The sequence below is a fragment of the Papaver somniferum genome, chromosome 7 (assembly GCF_003573695.1).
Source record: "Papaver somniferum cultivar HN1 chromosome 7, ASM357369v1, whole genome shotgun sequence".
NCBI lineage: Eukaryota > Viridiplantae > Streptophyta > Magnoliopsida > Ranunculales > Papaveraceae > Papaver > Papaver somniferum.
Window position 1 is genome coordinate 158,395,801 of NC_039364.1, and position 17,009 is coordinate 158,412,809.

At 35.8% G+C, this 17,009-nt stretch overlaps 1 long non-coding RNA gene across 1 annotated transcript; it reads left to right on the forward strand.

The window, feature by feature from the left end:
• The first annotated feature begins 6,272 nt into the window (after positions 1–6,272).
• Positions 6,273–7,535, forward strand: LOC113293112. Its single transcript, XR_003332053.1, has 3 exons — positions 6,273–6,493; positions 6,792–7,077; positions 7,183–7,535. It is a non-coding gene; the product is annotated as an uncharacterized LOC113293112 (long non-coding RNA).
• The last annotated feature ends 9,474 nt before the right edge of the window (positions 7,536–17,009 follow it).

The following is a 17,009-nucleotide window of genomic DNA, read 5'->3' on the forward strand; positions in this document are numbered from 1 at the left end:
AGATAGTTTGCTCGAGGACTAGCAAAAGCCAAGTGTGGGGGAATTTGTTAAGTGCATATTTTGCATATATTTAGTGTCGAATCCATGCTAGTAATTGCTTATATTCTTGTAAATTATTGTATATTACGTATGTTTTCTCTTATTTGTGTTTTGCTAGGTGAATCATCCAAAAGAAGGGAATTTGCACTTAGTTGTGCATAAAAAAAGTTAGCTAAAAGCGGAGAAGGACCAAAGACCAAGTGAAACTCATCCTAATCGAGGAGTTCTTGATATCATCTCGAAGAGGACGGAAAGACGAAGCCGACGGCGAAAGAATGGTGTCCTTCCGACGTCGTATGAAGGTTTTATGGGCGTGTGAAGCAAGTTAAAGTTGCGAAAGTTGTCGAAGCACAGAAATTATGAAAGCACCATCTTAAATTACTCAGGGCAGCCTCTCAGGGGTATTCAGAAAGTTGAATTGTCAGTCCCGTAAGACTGACAGTTGAAAGCGTGAATGATAAAACACGTACTTGGGGTACTTCATCTTCCCTGAGATATCAGTTCTACCAACTGATGATCACGATGGCGATTGCTGCAAAAGGTGGAGCTCGAACTAATCAAGTGACGCTTGGGTGCTGCTGGCAGTAAACAAGAGACAATGGAGCTCAGCTGCTGTTGTTGACTGATGGAATGGGTTGTTGTAGTTATTGTATTCGAGTATGGGAGATGAATAGGCTATGTTAATGATCATGGGAGAACTCGAGACTAAACAGAATCAGGGACACAATGTTGTTGGACGCTGATGAAGTTGAACTCAAGAGGACGACGGGCAGAGTTTGGCAGTGAAGGTTGGCAGCGAAAAAGAAACAATGGTGTTCTGTGGTTGTAGCAGTGAGGCGATGAGTGCTGGCAGAGAATATGAGCTGGTGATTGAACTCGAGCTTGGCAGTGGGATGATAGAGGATTTGAAGAGACGTTGAACGAGTTTTAATAAAGTCAGAAGCTTTGGATTTTCACGGAGAGTCTGGTAATCGAGAGATCTAAATTCAGATGTTCAGGAATCTCAAGACTGTCAGTGAGATGGATATCCAGTAAACAGAAAAGTCAGGGAAAGTTTTATTTCACGGAGGCTTTAGTGACCGTGATTCTGACAGAGAAAGATAAAAATCCAGGGAGAAAATATTTTCACGGTCACTCGTATATCCGTGGATGATCGAAGAGTAAACTGAAAACTCAGGGAAATTATTTTCTCACGGTAGGATGTCTGTCCGCAGGAATTGGAATAAAAGGTATATGTTTGTAAGTTCTGGCAAATTGACAGGCTAATAGTGTTTTTGGGCTGGGCTTGTTCAGTTTCGAACATGAGTCCACTTGGCTGTTTCAGCCACTCGATGCACGACCAAGACCTGGGCGTGAGCTGTTTTGGCAAGCTACTTCGACCGGGATTCGACGCACGGGCACATCAATAATTGGGACACTAACATAAGAGATATTTCTATCATTAATCTGAGAATCTTTTATCAAGCCATTGGTGAGGAGAATACAAGAGAAGAAAAGCTTGGGTTTGGAGCTATTTCCATCACCGTAACTATTTCTTTTCTATTTTATCATATGAAACTCATTGGTTTTATTAGTACCATGAGTAGCTAAACTTCTTAGTGATTGGGGATGAATTCCAAGTTCTAAACATGATTTGAGTTATTATATAAATCTATTTTGAAGTTCTTCACTAGATTATTGATTGTTTATACTAATTAGATACTTATGATTGATTGATAGATTGTTTAGGTGGCCAACTGAATTAGTTTGTTGATTCAATCAAATGCTAGTATTGAGTTAGGAGATAAGTAATAGTCAAATAATTCATACAAAAGTAGAGAACACAAGACCTTGCAGAGGGATTCTGTGTAGCAATTGTGTGTATAAACAACACTAGAAAGTGGACCTTGAGCTAAGAGTCTAACTACTAGGATCAATCTATAATTCACAAAAGATAAAGCGTTCGGAGAAATTACACCTTGAGTGAGCTACTACTAGGTGGTTTAGACGAATAGAATATGGTATTGGAGAGCTTCCGTACTCAGTGATATAAGGAATTTAGGGGATAACACTGAGCTAACTGTTATTCCATGGTTGGTAATAATTTGTGATTAATTGTATTAATGGATGAATATAATAACTTGATGACGGTTTAGTAACGAAGAAGGATTCCCTGATCATATTTCTCTCCATTGCTTGCAACTTAATTATATTTAATTGCTTTGATTTTACTTTGAATCTAAAACAATATCCCCCCATTGTCACATTTTTGACACCTAAAACTCCCTGCTCTTCATGGGAACGAACTTGACTTCCATTATATTATTTTTAATTGAGTGGAAATAAGATATTAATTTGATTGCACCTACGACACGCATCAATTTTCACCCGACCCACATTACGGTGGGTTGGATCGGGTGGGTGGTGGGTTATCCACCACAAAATACAATGAAAATTACACTACAATTACAGACTTATAGTCTTATTGTTAAACTTACCTGTATAAAAATAACTAAGACTCTTACAGATTGGATGTAATAGCTTTTATCAAAAAGCTGACCCCAAGTCAAATTTATACAATTAACATCATAAGAAGTTACTTAAAAGTGTTCAGAAAATAAAAATCCAGAGAAGTAAGAAGTTGGTGCAAAGTTGCAAACTGCATGCAAAGTGATAAAGCTAACAATAACAAGAAATGAGTTCAACTCTTGAAAGCTCATAAGAGCATTACTATTGCCTGCTAATAGTTAGAAATATTTAGGTGGGTGGGTGGGTTGGGTCGGGTGAGGGAAGATGTCACCCACAGTCGACCCACCATACGATGGGTTTTGATGCTGTGACCCATAGTCGACCCGCTCCTAGGTGGGTTGGGTCGGGTGTGGATAATTTCAGGCGGGTGTGATTGGGTTGGTGGGTTGAGTCGGTTTTGTGCAGCCCTAGTGACGACTGTTTAGAGTCGTCATTGAAACACTTCAACACCATGACGATTTTTATACAAATCTGGGCAAAAAAAATTGCAAAAAAAAAAAGTTAAAACTCCAATTAAGTAAACTATCACTAATTAATTAAGATTATCACTAATTATATAAGGGTAGATTAACCATTTAAAAAAATTTGGATAAGGAATGACCCAAATTAGGGTGGGGTGACCTTTTTTGTCCTCCCAATTAGTATTCATGGCCCCAAATCAAACAAGGTTTTTTATGTAGACATGACAAAAGCATACGACAGAGTGAATTGGAAAATTTTAGAAGACATGCTACAACTGATGGGTATTCAAGGTACTGCTAAATCTATTATCATGATATGTGTTACATCTGCAAGTTTTTCTATAAATCTGAATGGTGCACCTCAAGGATTTTTCAAAAGCGACAGAGGAATTAGTCAAGTATGCCCTCTTTCTCCGTCTCTCTTTATCATTTGCTCGCAGGGGTTTTCAATTCTTATGCACCATCATGAACAGAATGGATTATTTCTAGGTTATAAATTAAATAGATGGGCTCCAAATATAAGCCATTTAATGTTCGCGGACGATCTGTTATTCTTTGGTGAACATTCAAAGGTTAATGTCAATAACCTAAAGAAAATCCTAGAGGAATATGCTTCTTTTTCTAGTCAAAGGATTAATTATAATAACTCTTCTATACATTTCAGTAGAGGTATTCCAGATATAAGAAAACATGCGTCAATTCAAGATCTTGGAGTAAAGGAAATGGATGTGAAGATAAGTATTTGGGTATTTATCCTTCGAAACCTGATTACAGAATATCAAGTTTCAACTTCTTGACAGATAAGGTTAATTCTAGATATTCTGGATGGAGACAACATTTCATTAATCATGCAGGTAGAACAATTCTCTGTAAATCTACATTAACTTCAATTCCAGTGTTCTTTATGGGAATTTTCTTATTACTAAAAGAAGTTAGAAAACATATAGACAAAGTAATAAGGAGTTTTTGGTGGGGGCATTCGTCTGAGACAAGGAAAATGCATTTCTTCAATTGGGAAAAGGCAAATTTGTTGAAAGAATTTGGAGGTTTGGGTATTCGTAATGCTGAATTGATCAATAAATCTTTAATTTGAAAACTGGTATGGCGTCTTCTGAAGAATGAAGATGCAGTGTGGGTTCAACTATTTTCAGCAAAATACTTAAAGGATTCCAAATTCTGGACGGTGACTGCAGATCCCAAAAATTCAGCCGCGTGGAATAGTATATTAGAAGTAAGACCTATCCTGGAAGGTAGAATATTCTGGCAAATCTCGAATGGAAGAAAACTTAGGATTTGGGATGATCCTTGGATACTAAATCTACTGGGAAATCTTATTCCTAGAAATATCTTATCTCCTTCAAATTTACAAAGAGTATCTGATCTTATTTCACAAGACACAAACACATGGAATTTGAATTTGTTAGAATCCACATTTCCTCCAGATATTGTTCAAAAGATCACTACCATTGTCCTAAGTCCATAGGATGAAGATATTCTCACATGGTCCTGCTCTCCTTCAGGTAAGTTCTCAGCAAATTCATATTACCATCTTCTCTCTCAAAACATCCTAGTTTCATCTTCATACACTCAATTTCCATGAAAGAAATTCTGGTCGTTGACTGGTATATTTCCAAAAATTCTTATCTTTGTATGGAGAGTATTAAATAACGGGATTACAGTAAAAAAAAATCTGCAAAAAGGAAGCATGAATCATGATTTTGCCTACACTTTTTGCAATCAGGAAGCAGAAACAATTTTCCATCTTCTTTTTGATTGTCAGATAACAAAACTGGTCTTTGCTTTTGCTGCGTTAGATCATTTACCTGGTGAAGTAAATGAAAATCCCTTTGAGATACTTAAACTATGGATAGAGTCTTTATCAATATTTTAGTTTACGTATAGGGTATGTGTCTTATGGAATATCTGGAAGATGAGGAATGATATGGTATTTTCTGGTGCGAATTTTTCCTCAAATTTAATTCTTCAAAAGGCTTCGTTAGACTTAGAATTGTGCAGGTCTAACTCAGACAATGGTCGAGATAACGAAGCAGTAACAACTCAAGTCCAGCCATGGATCCCTCCTGAAGAGTCTTATGTGAAGATCAATGTTGATGCTGCTTTTATTCCTAATAAAGGTGATGCAGGGGCAGTGCGCAAGATCATAGAGGTTATTTCTTAGGATGTGAAACTGTAACATTTGATGCTACCCCCTCTTTATTGGCATAATACACTGCCTGCAATCTAGGTGTTTTGTTGGAAAAGAGTTTAGATCTTCCCAAAGTCATTATTGAAGGAGATGCTAAAGGGGTCACTACAGCGATTCTTGGGGAAACACAGAACATACCTTGGAGTATAAGATCAGTTATTTTGAAGATCCGTAATGAATCATCTTCTTTTGCAGATATTAAGTTTCAATATGTTCCAAAATCAGCAAACTGTGTAGCTCATGCTTTATGTCAGTTTGCAATGCATGATGATGTAATGTTCAGGTGGAATGCTAATGAACCACCAAGTTGTATCTCTTCAAACCTCAATTTCAATGAGGTAGTTTAATAAAGTTCTGGGGCTTGCTTTAAGCCCATTTTCCCTTCAAGAAAAAAATAAATAACACGATATAACACGAATCGTAAGGAAATAGGCTGATCTGTAGTGAAGGTACCTTGGTGATTTCCAGTGTCCGATAGAGATAATTTCGAAGAAAGCAAATTTCAACTTCAATTTTCATAAAAATCTCTCAAAACAAACACTAGACAGGACAGAGAAGAAGAGAGATAGACGATCACACAAAGTGTAATGGATTTCTCCACTTGACTACAAGAAAACTTGTCATTGGCGACGAAATTCGAAGCGACAAATAAAATTTGGTCGCTATAAATAACAAACGGCGACCATTCAAATTTTGGTCGCAAAATAATAGTTTCAACGACATAGTTGAAAAATCGTAGCTACGATTGTCTCCAATTCAAATAAATAGCGACGTAGTTTAATGTTGTAGCTAAATAATATAATCAACTACCTAAATCAGTCTTATCGCTAAACTTATACTTCAACGACAACACTATTGGTCGGTGAAAGACAATTTTAGGGGCGTACTTGATTTAGGTAGCGGAATAGCGTGCTTTTAGCGATGGGTTAGATTCGTATCAATCAACAGATAACACAATCCACACGAGAATAGCATCTTGTGTGGATTCTTGTGATTCTCGGGTATATAGTATTCATCCGCACAAACTCAAATGTTTGAAGTTATAGTTTGGGAGCCAAGGAAGATGAGACATGAAACTGCTAAAATTTGTTTGTCTCGTCCAACGGAGAATATTCACTTCGGCGTCGACGATGTCTGGACTAGTTTGGAGTCGTGGGTACGTGGACCTCTGCTAATTACAAGGCTTAGTTATTATAACTCACCTTACCACGATCTGTTTCATCAAAAGAAGGAAAAAAAACGTACCACTATCCTACTGGAAAGGATAAGTTAAACCAAAGTAAGAAACCTCTGTCTCTCATTTTCATTAGCTAACTTCCCTAACTTCTCGATCGCTCTACTCTGGTTTTCTTTTCTTTCCTTTCTAGTATTAGTGTAGGGTTTTGATTTACATAAAAAGGCAGAAAACTTAGGGTTGATAATTTAGTCACTTAAATCTAGGATCTCCGAAAATCAATTAGTCTTTTTTTTTTTAGATTTTTTGAGGTTAGGGTTTTTAATTTTAGTAGTATCAGCAAGATATAAATGGCTTTCTGATCTGAGTTGTTTTCCAATTGTGAGATACTAAAACGATACAGTGAAGACAATAACGATAGAGGATAATAGAGAAAGATGGGAAACTCGCTTTCATTATAAAATTATTGGTAGTCACGGATGAAGGGTTTGATTTTTATTCAGGTAAGTCAAAGCTCAATGTAATTTTATTATCGTTCAATTATATTAATTTGGCGTAAGTTAATCCCAAAATTTAACAGCAATTTTTGATTTATTTTACAATCATGCCTCATATTTCTTGTTCACATGAGGTATATGTTCTTAAAGGCAGTGATTGCAAGGGAAAAGCTTGGGGATATAATCTTAAAGGTAGCATCTTCTAACCGTTTTTCTGAATATATTCTTCTTGGTTAAGTGGGTGCGTTGTTGAGCAAAACTTTAGGTGTGATTCATTTATAAGTGTATGATTTGCAGGTTGGGTATGTTCCAGTTACTTGCACAATCTCTTACGTTTACGCAAAGCCTGGATGACTAATGTACCAGAACTGATGTTTGAAAATATTAGAGCAAAAAAAGTTCATTGATCAGGATTGGAAGCGTATGCAAGACACTGAAGTGCCCATTAATGGCAGCTTATAGAATGTCGTTGTATTCCCTGTCAATTGTCTTTTTTTACTTTTTATTTCTCTTCTCTTTACGGTGTATGTAGACAGTACAGATAGAATAGGTATTTCAGATTTTTGTTAAGTAGACTTTTTCTTTCATTCTCTTTCTCACCTTGGTGACATCTTGGAACTCATGTATAAACAATCGCTTAAGTTAATATGAGTTTGATTTATGAAATTTCCCTATCAAAATTAATCCTCGCTGTGTACTTATTTTCTATTGATAATTTATCTTCGACTACTGCTTATGATTGACCGTAACAACACCCAGTCGACGAATAAAGACTATTTTCGGCATACTTGATTAGGTCGCAAAAAATGAATTTTTAAGCGGCAAGAATTTGATGTCGCTGATGAATACATATCGGGGATGATACAATTTTTGGTCGGTGAATTTTAATTTTCAGCCACGATATACTATTTGGTCGCTGATAAACATTTGGCGACGAGAACAAAATTAGCGTCGCTGTAACCATTCAGCGACGCATAATTACCGACAGTTTGAGCGATGAAAACTTTTGGTCGCCAAAAGAAATTAGTGACGAAATGTTCATTTTTTGCGACATCGAAGTTGGTCGCTAATGACCAATTTTCTTGTAATTCTCACATTGTTAGGCCAGTACGGACTAACCCTATTTCAAGTGGACACCGTGTTGAAATATTTCTTGAGTGATTGTTGCTCCAAGAGGTTTATACACGGTAGAGATTGAATATAGATTGTGATCAAATAAAAAGATTGTGGTGTATTTGAATACCCTCGTCTTTTCATAAAGAATTTTAGAAGCAGATTCAACATGAAAAACATTATTGATCAATAATTCATTTCAAGTTCTTGTACCAGCTATAGAAAGATCAGAAACCACAATAATACAATGAGTGATAGCCAAACCTGCAAAAGGAATATGAGGGAAGTCCAGCCCAACAACCCAGCAATCTAACCAAATTTGGATCTTGGTGCCACATCTAACACACCAAAAACTATTATTTTGATAATATTTATGTGTTTATGTATACCCTTCCAGATTCAGGAACTTGTGTCACTAATATTATCTTGATTTAGGAAACTAACATCTCTGAAATATTTAGCCTCCATAATTTGAACCTACAACTTATCTCTTTCGGTACTGAGCTTCCAATCCAGCTTACAAATAAGAGCTTGGTTAAACAATTCTAGATTTCTAAAGCCAAGGCCGCCTAAATCCTTAGATTTGTACAGATTAGACCAAGCAATGAACTTAATACCCTTATTATCCCTATGACCCACCAAAAATTCCTCTGGGGTGAATCCAATTTCTTTATGATAGTGGAAGGGATTTTAAACCCCATTTGATAAGTTGGCAGAGAGTCAGGGACAAATTTGATCAGAGTGGACCTACCAGCCTGGTTTAAAGAAACACTTACCCAATTTTTTAGTCTAGCTTCAAAAGATTGGGCAATTAGATCAAAAGACTTCAGTTTAGAGTGAAAGAAAGTTACCATTTCTTTTTTCATTATTTTTCTTTGTAGTTAAAAGACAGAAACGCAGAGAGAAATAAGCTCCCGATTTTTCTTGTGAGCTTTTATTTTTAGTTTCAATTTTTTTCTTTCTTACTCCCTCCGTCCCTAATTAGATGACCTACTTGGTTTTAAGTTTTGTCCCATAAATAGATGACCTATTTTTGTTACTATAAGAAATATGTATAATTTGATAGTTATGTTTATATTCGTTACATAGGTGTTTTAAAATGCTTTTCAACGGTATAAAGTTTATGAAAAAACGTGATATAGTTTAAGAGATAAATCATTTCTAAGTTTTACTAACATCCTTGTCTTAAAAATTGTGCAAACTACAACCAGGTCATCTAATTAGGGACGGAGGGAGTTTTATTTGTTTCTTAGTACTCTTTAGCTATGAGTATCTAGACTTTTTCAAAATCCTGAATAATGAAGCTTTGATTTCTTAAACCAAGTTTATTTCAAGTTTTATTTTATTGTTGATTATCTTTATTATTTTTTATGTTTAAGAATATTGAGGGGTTATTTAAAGTGATCAATTAAATTAACCAATCAATATTTGTTATGCTAGTTTAGGGTGTGTGCTACTAGTAATTGTTACATCAACTATTTGCACAAATAGTAACTCGGAAGAGCTGACAGAGGGATTCTGTTAAGTAATTGTGTATAAAGATAACACTAGTAAGCGGGTCGAGCATATGCATCTGATGCTAGAATCAACCTGATTCACAAAGTGTAAAGTATTCAATTAATTTATACCTTGAGAGCTTATTCTTGGTGGGTTAATTGGATAGAAACTAGTAGTCGAGTGCTTATGTAACCAGTGACAATAGGAATCCGGGGATAACAGAGCTTATTGCAATTTTACGGTTGGTAAAAATATAAGTTCAACAATAGATAAACTTGTATTTAATTAAGTTTCGGTTCAGTGACGGCGACAGATTCCCTAGTCATCTTTCTTCTCATTGTTTACAACAAAGTTTTACTATTTTTTTTATTAATTATAGTTTAATTTAAAATCTAAAAAACCCCTTTCGGTTACTATTTAACAACTAAAAACTCATTGCTCTTCGTGGGAACGAACTCCTTGGCATTATATTACCATTTAATTGTGTGGAAAGAAGTTAATTAATTTGTTGTGTAAACGACGCGCATCATTGACCATGGAAAATACGGTTCAAATTCATAAACAATAACGACTCATTCAAATTATCATGGTATAAATTAATCGACGACTCTAATTTGGAAGGTTATTTTGTGTCGACGCCATGACAATTCATGCCGATTTAGGGCTCGTACAATTTTCAGTTATAGTCATTCTGAATTTTAGCGCGTTTGGATACAATTTTGCTTCTGTCTTCTGCTCCTCCGGAAGTAGTAGTCAAAACCAGAAGTCAGAAGAAAAACAAAAAATGACTTTTCTGCTTCTAGTAGTCATTCTGAAAAATTATTGCCAAACTAACTTCTGACTTTTCGACTTCCAGAAGTCGGAAAGTAGCTTCTGAGTGCTGGCGCGTTTTGACACAATTTTGCTTTTGACTTCTGCTTCTCCATAAGCATAAGTCAGAAGTCCAGATATTTTGCTTCACAAAAAGTCGACTTTTCTGTTTTTAGAAGTCGTTTCGAAATCCTACGCCCAAACTGACTTCTTTCTTTTTGACTTCAAGAAGTCAAAAAGTTACTTCTGGACGTGTATCCAAACGCGCTGAGAAGTTTTAACTTTTGGACGATAACGATACAAAATAGGATTTGGGTCAACTTCGGTCAATAGGGTTTGGGCACAAGGGGGATGAGAAACCTAAAAAGACAAAAGCACCCTCTTTATGTGGACAAATAACACGATATACCACGAATTGTAAGGAAATAGACTGATCCGTGGTGAGGGTAACTTGGTTATTTGAAGAAAGCAAATTTCAATTCAATTTTCAGAAAAATCTCTTTCAAAACAAACCTTAGACAAAACAAAGAAGAAGAGAGAAAGAAAATGGATGAAGGAGTAGGACGAGATGAAGAATCGGACCATGATCAACTAAAGGAAACATCCAAAGCAGCATCCAGATTGAATAATTTAGATTCTGAATTCGGTTTATTAAAAACATCTAAATCTGTGTTAGATCTATGTCCTGGCACTGGTGGTTGGCTGCATCTTGTTGTTTTAAAAATCCAACAAGGGGGTTTAGTTATTGGTGTTGGTTTTCGAATCAAAGAACTCCCTCCATGGAATGCTTGTAGTACTTTCCGATTTGAACAGTCAGTTAATAACTTATAAGAACTGCCTACTCCTTTGAATTGTCAACATCATACCTAAACATCCGCCTCCGCCTACTACACAGATTTCGCTTAAGAAAACAACCCTTTTTATACATCACAAATCTGGATGAAAACTCTCCTCAATTTAAAGTGATTCTAAGAGTACAACTATTTCAAAAACACTAAAAAAGTCCCTACAAACACAAATCGAAGATCTAAACGTGAACAATAAAGGAGAAATATAACGAGAGGAATGATTACCCATGTCGTACGATGCAAAAGGGTTCAAACCAGGTCCGAGAACACGAAGATTTTGATAAATTGTGATTGAAGATGAAACATTTGAAGAAGATCAAGTTCAAAAAACAAGTTTGATAAGACGTGCAAAAACATGACAAAATCAGCCTTATAAGATTTCTCATTTAAGAGACTATATATATTACTTTTATTTTCTGACACAACTTTTCTCATGGGTCATTCCAAACTAAGCTAAAGCTGATACGGAAGACAAGTTTTCTCATTTTTATTTTTTTGATTAAACTGGATAAGTGTTTTCATTGACCATCCAAAATTTGGTAAATTTATGCATCATAGTCTTTTTTTTTTCAAGATAATACATCGAAATTATTGTTCATCAATTTAATCACAATTAATATATTTAGTCATATTGAATTAAATATGTTTCTTCTTGATATTACAGTAGCATACTTCCTTTCCACTCTATAAGAACATCTGATACCATTCGAGATAGATACGGATTTTAAGTATGTTTAAGTGAGCCCTAAATCTGTAACGAGTGGTGGAAATTATTAGTAATATTTTGGAATGAACGATCACAACTCCAGAAAAAGTGTGGTATAATATTAAAATTTAGTAAAGAAGAACTTTTTGTTTGATCGGCTAGTAAAGAAGAAGTTTTAATGAATCAGAGAACAAGAAAACATAAGAATATGTGAAATAATGGGTGGTCCTTTCCAAAAATGCAACGTAATATACATATCTGTTGGACCTCCAGGTTTATCAAAGAAAGCTGAAGATTCGATATATTTTAAGAAGCTTGCAACAATATGTCAAAGTTAACACTTCACAAATTTTACATTTGGGTATTTCTAATAACCAAGTGCACGTCCAATTTAAAGTTGTTCCAATTAATCTGGGCCAAGAGTGAGGGGCAAAGCCCCGCCGCAACAATCGGCAATTCCTACCAGACCCGATGTGTAGTGCGGGTTACATACTAGTTATCTTTTAACCTACACAAATACTCCTGGGAAAAAAATTGGAAAAAAATCAAAAATAAAACACAAAAACTAAGTTTGAGTGCAGTATAGCTAAGGAATGACATTACACCGTAGTGAGACTTGGCTTTTAATTTAAGCTATAACTAAGGGAAATTGCACACCATGGTGCTTGCCTTCGACTATGAAGACCAAAAGTAGGGTTTAAGTCAAATTCGTTCAATAGGCTTGATCACAAGGGGAAATAGAAGTCTGAAAAGACAAAAGCACCCTTTTTAATGTGGACGAATAACACGATATATTACGGATTGTAAGTAAATAGGTTGATCCGTAGTGAGGGTAACTTGGTGATTTCCAGGGTCTGATAGAGATAATTTCGAAGAAAGCAAATTTCAACTTCAATTTTCAGAAAAATCTCTCAGAACAAACCCTAGTTAGGACAGAGAAGAAGAGAGAAAGAGAATGGGTGAAGGAGTAGGACGAGATGAAGAAGGGAAAAAAACGGTTCAGTCCAAAACCGCACAAAAAAGAACAGATTAGTCCACCCCGATCCAACCAGGAACAGATTAGTCCACAAAATGTATAGAGACGTTTTTATCCTTCGCACGCTTTTAATAAAGCACACATGCAGCGGATGGAATCAGTTTTGTAACTGACACAATGAACGTGGTTGCGACACGTTTGCTTCAAAAAAGAAACTGAATTAAAGAAACTGCGGCGTAACGGACAAAACAATAAATCCATTTTAATTGTTTTGCAGACTAAAAGCAGAAGAAAAAAATCGGTTGAAATTTTGCACACAAACCCTAGAAATTTCTTCAAATTATTGAAAACATTTCTTCAAAAACCCTAAAATCTTACTAATAAAAAAACCTAGATGATTGCAGTATCAGTAACATCATGTTGAAAGGAAAAAAAGTAGCTTCAAAGACAAACGCACCAACAGTGGAAGACTAAACATCAACTGAAGAAGAAATTCCATCAGTTGCGGTAGAAGAAAATCAAAAATCAACATCACCAAGAACGAGATCAAAGTCAGCATTAAAAGATTCAACACCAATTTCATCCCCAACTCCATCAGTTGCTGCAGAAGAGATTCGGAAATCAACGAGATTGAAGAGATCATTAGAAGATTCAACATCAATTTCAGTACCAGAAAGTTCAAAAACATCACCAGCTAAGAAGAAATCTAAGCCTTCAAATCCTCCAAAGCCTCCAAAGCCTTCAACATCTGTTATCTCAAAAAAAAAGGTAACAATTCAAGTACAGTTTTGTCTATTTTTGAGCAATTTTTATTCAATTTCTTGTACATGTGTACAGATCTGTACACCTCCATGTTGTTGCAGTAATTCATATCTAGTTATATCTTGTTTTTGAGCAATTTTTGTGGGAATTGTTGTTGGTGTGTACAGATCTGTACACCACAATGTTGTTGTAGTGATTCATGTCATGTTCTGTTTGTTTTAAAGATGTTTCTGTAGCAACGTATTGGTTTGTAAGCATGCTATTTCAAATTCATATGTCCTAATGTGTGTGTTGTGTCGTCACCTGTGTTTACTAGTGTACACACCTTTGCACCAGCATGCTATTTCACCTTCATATGGCCTGTTGCATGTGTTATCAACCTGTTATTTCATCTTCATATGGACTAATGTGTGTTTTCTCAACATATTATCCCATCATTTTTGGTGCTGGTGTACACATATTTTCACCAACATGCTATTTCACCTTTATTTTTCCTGTTGTCTGTGTTTTGAAGCTGTTTTTCATAAATTTCTGTATGAGTGTAAAGATTTGTACACGCACATTGATTAATGGCATGTTGTGTGGGAACAAATGTTGCTTTAGTTAGTTTTCTGTAGGAGTGTACACAGCTATACACCTGTATGATATGGTCCTATTTATGTGTACAGTGGTATGATTTGTTCTTACATGAGTATAATGAATGTATTATTCTTCTTGGTTCATTTTCGTAGATACCAACAAACCATATAGGTCAAGTTTCCATGCCTTCAGTGACTTTGTGAATAAAAACCTTGAGGAAGATGAAACAAAAAGAGGAAAAAAAGTATGGTTCACCAATTATCAACTAGAGAAGCAAAAAGAAGGACCATTCTGGCTTGTTATAGATATCTTTGTCCACAAAAAAGCAGACCGGAAAGATGAGGAAGATACAAGTAAAAAGAGAGATGATATATGGACTAAGAACCCAAACTCAATTCTGAAAATTGTGAGACAGTACCGCCATGAAATTTGTGACTCAGGGGGACATTATTTCATGTTTGATACTACCAAGAAGAACAAGCAAGTGGCAGTAAAGAGTGAAACTGAGGATTTGTTTCTATTTTATGGGATTAAGATGGTGCCAATGGAAGTTGAAAAAAGGGAAGATGTAAAAACTGCAGCTGAAAAAAGATACGGTCCGCTGATAAACAGATTGACTCTTAAGAAATGAACTGAGCTGGGAAAAAAATATGTGGAGATTGAAAGAAATGTTGAAGACTTAGTGGGGTTGTTTACTATGTACTTGTGTATCACTGTCTTTTTTACCCAGGAAAACGGAAGTATGATTAGCAAGAACCAGTTTGCACACTATTTTGAGTCTTCGGATAGGATGAAGAGAACTTGCTGGCCAGTTCATATACATGAGTATCTCATGGAGAGCATTAAGAAACATCAGGATTCACCAATTAAAGTTAATGGTTGTGTGCTTTATTTGTTGGTGAGTTTACATGTGCACACAGTTGTACACCTGACATATCCATTCACCATTTTAAATAATTCTGTTCATTGTGTTTGTTCCTTTCTCTTACATTTCTAACTATTCACCTATTTGTTAATGCAGCATTGGTTTGCTGAACACAACAAAAGCATGAAGCCAAGCAATGAGGAAGGTGTGCCAAGGCTTCTTAGGTGGATCATCAGCGATGTCAATAATACAATCGAGAAAGAACTGAATGATTGCATGAAAAATGTATCTCAAAAAACTTTCTTAGAATAGTATATGTACATTGATATACACCTTTAAGAAGGTGTACAGGATTGTACATTGTTGATATATTTTAAGAAAGTTATCTTGTGTACAACAATGTGCACTCTTACAACATGTGTAAAAAATTGTACACCTGTGATCAATGTTTTGATACTTTGGCATGTTTTCAGATGCAACCAGGATGGGTGAAGGCTTATACTGATGAAGAGTGATTGCTTTTGGATGAGTACCGGAGGCAGAAACAAGAAAATAGCATAGATACTGTGAAGGAAAAGCTGCGCTTTTCAGATATGCGAAGAAACGAGTTGCATGAGGAGATTCCTGAAGTTCTAGATAGGCAAGAAAGGCTTCTTAGTTTCATTGAAGAGAAAAGACTAAAAGTTAATGAAGTTGGTCTAATGAACTTGACAGAAAGACAAGTTAATGATTTCCGTAATAACACTTTGAATGAAATATTTAAATGTGCAAAGGAAATACGGCTTGAAGCTGAGGAGGATGAGGAGATTGAGGAGGATGAGGAGGATGAGGATGAGTAAGAGGATGGGGAGGATGGGGAGGAGCACAAGGAAGATGAGGAGATTGAGGAGGAGGAGGAAGAGGAGGATGAGGATGAGGAGGAGGATGAGGAGGATGGGGAGGGGCACAAGGAAGATGATGAGATTGAGGAGGAGGAGGAGGATGACAAGGTTGAGGAGGAGCACAAGGAAGATGATGATGATGGTGATGACAATGACAAGGAGGAGCACAATGAAGATGGTGATGTGCATGATCATAATTATGATGATAATAATGATGATGATGGTGATGACAATGACAAGGAGGATAGCAAGGGTGGTGATACGCATGATCATGACAATGACAAAGAGGGTAGCAAAGGTGGTGATGACGAGCATGGAACTGAATCTGAAAGGAATGAAGTTCCGTCTGAAACTCCTGAAAAGCAAAGGTACAACATCAGTTTTTTTAAATTTGCAAGTCATTTCTTTTTTTATGTGTGTACATAGTCGTACACCAGTGTGTGGAAGCTAATACCTTTTCTCAAAACTTGAATCTTTTTATCACTCCTTCACCAAAGACCAATGAGGCAAATGAAGAAGAGGATGGCAAGGATGGAACAAGCCTAGGAGTTGAGTCTGAAACTGGTAACAAGCCTAGGTATATGTGTAGCTCGCATTTCTTCTCATTTTCTATATATGTGTACCAAGATGTACACCTTAGTGATTTCTTCTGTGTGTGTATCAAGATGTACACCTTAGTGATTTCTCATTTTCTAAAAAAATTGCATTTTTTTCAGCACTCTTCTGCCAAAGGAAGTTGAAATCGCTGAAGGTCAAACTGATGAAATTGACAAAGTAGCTGGGTGTGAAGCTGCTAACAAGAAAAGGTATAAAGAAAATGATCTCAGCTTATATATATATATATATATATATATATTTTTGTTGTTTTTAGTATGTTTGTACAAGGATGTACACCTTTATGACTTATTCTGAATTGGTGTACATACATGTACATTGGTGTAAAACTCTGTACACCATTGAAAATTCTCATAAAAATTTTATTTTTCAGTACTTCAATGCCAAAGACAAGTGAAATAAATGAATATAAACAAGACCAAGTGAACCTTGATGACCAGAATGTGATGGATGGCACTCGAACAGCTGAAAT